The sequence below is a fragment of the Leucoraja erinacea genome, chromosome 9, assembly GCF_028641065.1.
Source record: "Leucoraja erinacea ecotype New England chromosome 9, Leri_hhj_1, whole genome shotgun sequence".
In the NCBI taxonomy this organism is placed as follows: domain Eukaryota; kingdom Metazoa; phylum Chordata; class Chondrichthyes; order Rajiformes; family Rajidae; genus Leucoraja; species Leucoraja erinaceus.
Window position 1 is genome coordinate 4,360,115 of NC_073385.1, and position 9,548 is coordinate 4,369,662.

The 9,548-nt window shown below is 42.3% G+C and overlaps 1 long non-coding RNA gene across 1 annotated transcript; it reads left to right on the forward strand.

The window, feature by feature from the left end:
* Nucleotides 1-248: 248 nt before the first annotated feature.
* On the forward strand, nucleotides 249-8,534 carry LOC129699978 (uncharacterized). The gene is made up of 3 exons (XR_008723972.1): nucleotides 249-1,209; nucleotides 5,394-5,474; nucleotides 5,588-8,534. It is a non-coding gene; the product is annotated as an uncharacterized LOC129699978 (long non-coding RNA).
* The last annotated feature ends 1,014 nt before the right edge of the window (nucleotides 8,535-9,548 follow it).

The following is a 9,548-nucleotide window of genomic DNA, read 5'->3' on the forward strand; positions in this document are numbered from 1 at the left end:
TGGAGGGAGGACTTAAGCCAGAAAAGGTTATTGGGAAGAAAGAGCTGCTTTAAATTTAGTTGCATCTGGTTGGGTAACTATAGTAGGTTGGAGATTGTTCCATGCTTTAATTGTGCGGGGGAAGAACGAATTGCTGTACACATCTGTCTTTGTAGCTGGGATCACAAATTGGATCGAATGCCCTTGTCTCCTCCTAATTGGTTTGGGTTTGGTTGGTGTAGGCTTTGTAGTCGACGTCGAGCTGACCATTTAACATTTTGTAAAAACAGGTCAAACGGTGAGCTTCACGTGTGTCTTGGAGAGGGTTCCACCCCAGAGAATTCAGAAGTTTGGTGACACTTGCTTCTCTCTCTCACAGGTGTTAATAACAAATCGAGCTTAGCTGGTCTCCGAGCCTGGGGAACGATGTGACATGTTTTGGGTTTAATGTTCAGCCTCAGACTTGTGGCCTTGAACCTATTTGTTATTTCAAGTGGACTCAGGGATCAGGATATGATGGAGTAGGGAAATAAATAATTATACAATCCTGACAAAATAGGAGTTTAATCCCACTTCCCATATTGTCTTTAACTTTTCATCAGTTCATTAGATCCATTTGTCCAGGTGAAGGGAGTGGAGGATGTTTGATGTTCCCAGAAACCACTTTAAGAGCGCCTCCTGAAACTGTAGCTGCGTGGTGTACAGCCGGCATAGTAATAGCATATGAATAATCCATTCATTCATCTGAGTAAGCTGCGGTTAATTTTCACTTGTCACTTACTTGTTATTGTATGAATTTTTACAGTTTCAAAAACAATGTAAAAAGCATAAAAGATTTCTGTGTGAGGGCCACAAAAACATTGCAAAAGCCGATTAGATCACAGGCACTGACATGTCATTCTGCCCTCATACTTATGTGGGTGACGGGAATCAAATGTCTCCTACATCATTGTTTGCATAATGCGAATTTCAGAATGCAAAAATTTGTAACGTACAGGTGAAATGGAGTGTGACCGTGTTTGTACTTTGGTGCAAGTTGGAGCAAAACCCACTGTTTATATTGCATGTTCACAAAGCCCTTTGTGCTCTGTAACCTAGGGGCATTTCATACATCAATAGGACTGCAGCATGATAAATTGAGGCATCGGAGTTCCTATGCAAACTTCCATAGGAATGTTTGCCTCTTGAACACTGATCGTCGGGAATGAGATACAATGATAATATCATTAAGTGAGTATTATTCTTCTTAGGCAATCCCTGTGGATCAAAGATGAATGGCTCCCTTTATGATTCTGTGGGTTTCTGTAATTCAGGATAGGGGATCGTCTTGCTAACTTGTATCGTATGTATTATGGAATGGTCTTGGAAGTGGGACACTTGCTGTGGCATAGCCAGCCCGGGATATGCTCCTGTCCTTTTGGAGAGTGCACAACTATTGAAGCCACTGCCTCATATCGCCAGAGGCTGATGGGCTTCTCTCCATGTGAAGTTTGCACCTTCTGACTGCGGCTGCATGTGCTTCATCTGCGTGCTCGGGTTCCACTAAGATGCGCAGGTTGGCAGAATAACTGGCCATTGTAAATAGCTCCTCGAGTATAGAATCTGGGGGTGGGGAGCAGGGGGTTGATGAGAATGTGGGGAAAATAAAATAAATGGGATAAATTTTGATCAGAACCCACCAGATTCAGGGCAACCTCTTCGTACCACTGAACAGTTCTCCCATAAGATAGGGTGTTGGCCTGACCTTCCAACCTATTCACTGCAAACTTTGCACTTTTTTAAAATTACACTTTAAAAAAACAAACTGTAACTCTATAATGCTGTAACACTACATTCTGTACTCTAGAATTGTTTCTCTTTGCTCTATCTGTTGTTACACTTTGTAATACTTGATTGCACTTGTGTATAGTTTGATTTGACCAGATAGCATGCAAGCAAAAAGCTTTCCAATGTATCTCGGTACACGTTAAAATCATAAACAATATCAAGACTAATATTGTGAATTGGTGGTTGATAGTTGGCGTGGTCTTGATGGGTCAAAGATACTAGAATGTTGCCTGGGTTTCAGCAACTAAGTTACAGAGAAAGGTTGAACAAGTTAGGGCTTTATTCTTTGGAGCGCAGAAGGTTAAGGGGGGACTTGATAGAGGTTTTTAAAATGATGAGAGGGATAGACAGAGTTGATGTGGAAAAGCTTTTCCCACTGAGAGTAGGGAAGATTCAAACAAGGGGACATGACTTGAGAATTAAGGGACTGAAGTTTAGGGGTAACATGAGGGGGAACCTCTTTACTCAGAGAGTGGTAGCTGTGTGGAATGAGCTTCCAGTGAAGGTGGTGGAGGCAGGTTCATTGGTATAATTTAAAAATAAATTGGATAGTTATATGGATGGGAAGGGAATGGAGGGTTATGGTCTGAGCGCAGGTATATGGGACTAGGGGAGATTATGTGTTCGGCACGGACTAGAAGGGTCGAGATGGCCTGTTTCCGTGCTGTAATTGTTATATGGTTATATGTTATATGGTTATACATCGCTCTGACTCTAAACCCTAGTTGTTTTCTTGCAATGGCATCATCATTGCAAGAAAACACAATTGGTTTACAGGCTGTTCGCTTCACTTCCCCAAATGCTTCTTCAGAAGAGGTTCCCACAAGTCATGAAGGATCTTATATTTTTTCAAGAAAACTTTGAAGATAGTTGAATTTGTTTTTTCAATTGTTTGCCCAGTAATCTCTTCCAGTTGAAGATCTTAGAATAGAATCCCCGTCTAGAGCGTCTGATATGCATCTTGCCCATGACAGTCGGCTTGCAGCTCCAATCATGGGGATGGTGCTTGGTTTATCCTGTTCGGAGTGTTTGGTGGGTGCAGCATTGGTGCATGCTGCAGTTGGTTCATGTCTCTCAAACTCGCAGAAGGGTAGAGATGATGGCAGCTCCATAGACAATAAGCATTGTGCACCCTGAAGAAAGGTCTCAACACAAAACGTCACCCATTCCTTCTCTCCAGCTGCCTGAGTTACTCCAACATTGTGTGTGTATTTAAGCTTTGTGCACGGTTTGAAGCCTCGATCTTTGACCATTCTTTTCTTCAGATTGCCAAAGACAATACTGGTACATTAAAGGTGATGGCCACTTTCATTGTCAATGTCTTGTTTGATAGATGGTTTCTAAGATGTGGGAAGCAAATATGAGCCGTGTATGACTACATAGCTATGCTAACAGACATGTTGACCATTTGCATTTTTACGGTAGCAGCCCAACCAAGCCTGATCCTATCTTCAGCTGAAATACTTCCCTGTAGGAGTTATTCAACAACAGGCACAGGTAGCAAGTCAGGTTAATCTAGTTTAGTTAACCTATCTATTAACTCTAGTTAATCTAGTGCAAGATTAAGATCAGGTTAATTTTGCCCTAAACATTATTTCCTTTATGCAACATCTGTACACTGTGCATAGCTCAATTGTAATGATGTATAGTCTTTCCAATGACTGGATAGCAGGTAATAAAAATCTTTTCACTGTACCTTGACTATCAATTGAACTAAACTAAATTAAATAAAACTAAACTAAATAAAACTAGACTATCTTCTCCTCCCATTTAGTTTCTGGCAAACTGACCTGAATCTACCAGGACCGAAAATATTTGTTGGGTTCAGGTATTAAATCTTTGCAAGTCCTTCTGCCCCGCTTGCATTCAGGTCAGTGGCCCTTGGGCGACCTAATTGGCGAGTTTAGAAGGGTTTAGGAGAGTTTGAAAAAAATGTCATGTTGAAGACCTTCTTCGACTATGTAGAAGACCTCCTTTGAATATGTTGAAGACTAGCTTCGACTAGCTACGACTAACTTCGGGAAAGTTGGACACCGAATAGTGGAGCGTGAAGACGATCTCCTTCTCTTCTTCGATCTCCCTTCGACTATGATGAAGACTATCTACAACTACCTACGACTACCTAGGACTTATTTTGATTACCGTTGACTACCCTTGATTACCTACGACTAACATGCCGACCTACTACGAATAAACCTACGAGAAAAAAAAGTATTGATTTTTTCCATGGCAACCTTTTTCTACCCGCAGGCATTTTTCAACATGTTTAAAAATACGCCGCGACCTAGCTGAGGCCTCGAGTACACGGGATTACTCTCGAGCATGAAGGAGAGTTACAAAGACCTCCTACGACCTCGTGTCGACCATGCTGTGAGTATGAGTCGAGGGCCAGAACTCGCGGATTAGGTTGCCCAAGTGGGACAGCCCCTTAAGGCACCTCAGATTTACTCAAAGCATGTTAGCAGAAGAAAACCAAGTCCTTTTATATTTGGATTGATTTTTCAGGATAGACGGAGAATCATAATTTGGAAGCTCTATTTTCCAACGATCCCCAACCCAACCGCTGGAATTCTACCTTCTACCAGTGCATTCCAGCTTAATCCCATTTCCCGGTTCTTGACACAGACCATTGTAGCTTGTGATATATGAAATACCTCTTAAATCCAATTAGTTCTTTCCGCCCCATCACCCTCTCAGGCAGAAAGTTGCCTCAATTTCCTGCCACTACCACCAAAAATGGCCGGATTTATCATTAATGGGGGGGTGTCTTATATTTTGAACATTTAGCTGTTTTCCTGATAGATTTAGGTCAACAATGAAGCAAATAAATCAAGTTGACTTGAAACCCTATTTATTCCATTAATAATGTCGTGTAATGTTTTACAATTTCCGTGATTCAAGGGAAATATGAACTGGCAGCAAAAACATAGTCATGAAGAACCAGTGTATTGAGCAGTGAAGCTATTGAATTGAAACCAAGGGACATTTTATTAGGCAGACGGAATGTACACGTGTCACGAGTATTTAGGCTGCACTCCTCCACACCACCCATGTCCCTGCATTCCATCCTACCCTTTCCCGCCCCGTCCAAAAGTACCAAAGTTTAGTTTACTAACTTAGCTTAGTTTAGAGATACAGCATCGAAACAGGCCCTTCGGCCACCCGAGTCCACACCGACCAGCGATCCCCACACGTTAACACTATCCTACACACACTATGGACAATTTACATTTATACTAGGCCAATTAACCTACAAACCTGTACGTCTTTGGAGTGTGGGAGGAAACCGAAGATCTCGCTGTGCTGCCATGCAAAAAGTAGACACTTGAACATTTGAAGACAAAGTAGACATTTGAAATAAAGATGCTCAGAGCAAAGAATGTTTAGCAGATATCAAAATTGTATTTTTCCAGTCAAAATGAAACTCGGCTGCAATGGTTTAAACTAGATTTTCTTTCTTCAATAATCAGTGGTTGCCATTAATGATGCTAACATTTCATTCTACATACATTTATTTAATTGACTAAGTTTAATTCCTGTGTGCAATGATGGGATTGAAATGTATTTCTTTTAATTTCCCTTCCAAGGCTTCTGGATTGCTAGTCCAACTTTACCATTTCCAAGACACGTGCTTGCAGAAATTAACTGACCACATGATGAACTAACAGGTAATGTATATACATAATCTATTTACCAGAAAGAATCAAAGGTGTTCTTGATTTATTAATTTACAAAGCATTCTAATTATCTACAAACCATGCTGGGTCATATTATCTTGCAGATATCATCTTTCACATTCCTTTCAAGATGTTCCAAGTACATAACGGCTAATGAACCTGTTTTGAAGTGTAATCACTGTTATAATAAAGCCAGTTTGTACACATCCAAGCTCCCGCAATCTGCAATTGATACCAAGCAGATCATTTGTTTCTTTCAGTGGAGTAGCTTGGGAGTGAAATATTGTTCTCAAGCCTTGATTCTGTGAACTGAGCCCCAGCTGACACTTTACACTAAACAACGCCCAACATGAAGAAGGTTGATGAAGGGGAATTTGCGCTATTGGTGAATGGGACCTTTAATTGCTTATCCGCTCCCTGATGTCACAGCAGAGTTAACCAGCTGTCACCTTCCCATAGAAATGCAGGCACAACAGATGCACACAATCGTAACTGGGCAAGCATTGTGTCCTGGGGAGGTGCTGGACATGTATTCCCACCGTTACCTCCTTTGAGGAACTTGTTATGAAGCATGGTCGAGGAGTTGTGTAACGATGAATTCTTCGAGTGCTGAAAGTTGATCCGAGGAGAAGAAACTTCACAGGCGACGTAAATCCCAGGCCAGATTCCTACGATATAGTCCACACAGCTGGTGGTTAGACATCCCACTAAATGATCTATAGCAAAATGAAATAGTTTTACATCAACCGACTTGTAAGTAAGAGTGTTTTATTAAAATAGACATCTTTATTTTCAATGTCTGACTGGGTCTCTAAATCCTCCTGCAGGATTAAAAAATGCATTATGTAGCATTTTTTTCAGTAACTCAATGTATTTTACAGCCAGTGATGTACTTCTGAAGTTTAAACATTGCTGTAATATTGGGAAAATAGCAATTAATTTTATACAGAGCAAGCTTTCTCAATCAGTAAAGTGATGCACCCAGATCATCCGATTTTTAGTTATAATTACTGCGTACTAAATACTCACTATGACACACAGAACATAATTTTGCTGCTCTTCCTCAGAATAGGGACAAATATTCTACAGGCCCCCTGAACAAAGCAAACAATTCCCAATTTAAACACTCATCCAGAAACACCCGCCATTATACCTTCAGAAATTCCACCTTCACAAATTCCCCAACTATTTCCTAGATTTTTGTGCTCTGCTTTCTGGAGTTAGACTTAAACTTGGAATTACAAACCAATTAAAAAAAACGGAAAAAAGTGAGTCAAAACAAACAAATCCTGGGCACGTTCCACAGATGCTGCCTGACCTGCTGAGTTTTTAGTTTAGTTTAGTTTAGTTTAGAGATACAGCGGGGGAAAAAGGCCCTTCTTTCCACCGAGGCCGGACTCACCAGCGATCCCCACAAACTAACACTAGCATACACACACGAGGGACAATTTACGATTTTACCAAGCCAATTAACCTACAAACCTGTACATCTTTGGAGTGTTGGAGGAAACTGGAGTTCCCGGAGAAAACCCACGCAGGTCACGGGGAGAACGTACAAACTGTGTACAGACAGCACCCATAGTCAGGATCGAACCTAAGTCTCTGGCGCTGTAAGGCAGCAACCATACCACTGCATCATGGTGTCGACCGAGTATTTTGAGCATTTTCTGCTATCGTTTCAACTTAAAAATTTCAGGATGTGGGTTTTCCCAAGTTCCCAAATTATTGCAAGTGGGAGAACGATATTTAAATCGAAGCTCCAAACTAGTAATTCTTGCCTAATAAACATAAAATTGCTTTCAAATGAATCCAAATGAAGCAATGTTAATACCACGGGAGATACACCATTCATGGCTTGATAACATCCAAACAGTCAGATAAATTGAACTGAATGTCTTTGAATTACGAGGATTAAGGACCCAGGACACAGCACGAGCTGTTGATGAGGAACCTTTCAGTGTGAAATAAATTGGATGTGGATGGAGATGAAAGCAAGAGATTTCATGGGCAGTTGAAAGACATTTGAAGAATCTTCAGAGGGTTATACTGTTACTAAAAACTGAGAAACTGCATGAGGAGCGAAATGTTGTTCAAGGAGGGATGGCTCATGTGCAGTATAAATCTAATGCCAAGTTTCTGAGGTGACAATAAGTGTCAGGGAGAGGCTATTAAATATGAAATAGATGGGCTTTCTTGCCGTTAGTCTTTACTGTGCTGAGGCTGAGATGATGACTAAATAGCATTTCTAGATATACATTTTGTCTGTTTTATAGAATGTCGCAGCTTTATGGGGCTTTAGTTAGGGCGCATTTGGAGTATTACTTGCAGTTCTGGTCACCCCATTACAGGATGGATGAACTCAGCGGGTGCAGCAGCATCTATGGAGCGAAGGAAATAGGCAATGTTTCGGGCCAAAGCCCTTCTTCAGACTGTTACCTTCTTCAGACTGGTACCTTTTTGTGTACCTTCGATTCTCCAGCATCTGCAGTTCCTTCTTAAACACAGGATGGATGAGGTGGCTTTGCAGAAGGTGCAGAGGAGGTTTACCAGAATGATGCCTGGATTAAGAAGAGTTTGGACAAGGCATGGACCTTATAAAAGTACAGCACATAAAGTTATGAGAAGCATATAGGTAGATAGGGTGGACAGTCAGAACCCTTTCTCCCCCGGCTGGAAATGTCAAGGATAAGAGGGAATATTTTTAAAGTGAGGGGACAATGTTTAAAGGAGATATGCAAGGCAAGTTTTTTTTTACATCTGAGAATGGGGGTTGCCTGTAATGCATTGCCAAGGGTGATGGTGGATGAGAAAAATATTTTGGATAGGCAATGGATATGCAGGGATTGGAAGGATATGCAAAATTAGAATTTCACTGTACTTAGGTACGTGTGACAAGAAAGTACCATTGAACCATTGATATGGATCACGTTCAGGCAGAGGAGATTATTTTAAGAGAATGAATAATATGCTAATCCAGGTGAGCTAGATCACTAAGAGTAAAATGTGGCAATGAAGGGATTTAAATGTAATGTAAACATGGAAACAAAATATGAATCGCAGTTAACAGAGTTGTTAATCAGCCACAAAGGCAACAAAGTATATGTGTATACTTGACCTCACTATCTCCATCGCAGGTGATAGACTTCTGATCGACATCCACTATAAACCCACTGACTCCCATGGCTATCTGGACTACACTTCTTCCCAACCTGCTTCCTGTAAGGACTCCATCCCCTACTCCCAATTCCTCTGTCTACGCCGCATCTGCTCCCAGGATGAGGTGTTCCACACCAGGGCATCGGGGATGTCCTCATTCTTCAGGGAACGGGGGTTCCCCTCCCCTACTATAGATGAGGCTCTCACCAGGGTCTCTTCCGTACCCCGTAATACTGCTCTCTCTCCCCATCCCCCCACTCGTAACAAGGGCAGAGTCCCCCTAGTCCTCACCTTTCACCCCACTAGCCGTCACATACAACAAATAATCCTCCGTCATTTTCGCCACCTCCAACGTGACCCCACCACTCGCCACATCTTCCCATCTCCCCCCATGTCTGCCTTCCGCAAAGACCGCTCCCTCCGTAACTCCCTTGTCAATTCTTCCCTTCCCTCCCGTACCACCCCCTCCCCGGGCACTTTCCGTTGCAACCGCAAGAGATGCTACACTTGTCACTTTACCTCCCCCCTCGACTCCATTCAAGGACCCAAGCAGTTGTTCCAGGTGCAACAGAGGTTCACCTGCATCTCCTCCAACCTCATCTATTGCATCCGCTGCTCTAGATGTCAGCTGATCTACATCGGTGAGACCAAGCGTAGGCTTGGCGATCGTTTCGCCCAACACCTCCGCTCGGTCCGCAATAACCAACTTGATCTCGCGGTGGCTCAGCACTTCAACTCCCCCTCCCATTCCAAATCCGACCTTTCTGTCCTGGACCTCCTCAATGTCCAGAGTGAGGAGCAGCACCTCATATTTTGCTTGGTCAGTTTATACCCCAGCGGCATGAACATTGACTTCTCCAATTTCAGGTAGCCCTCACTGTCTCCTCCCCTTCTCAGCTCTCCCTCAGC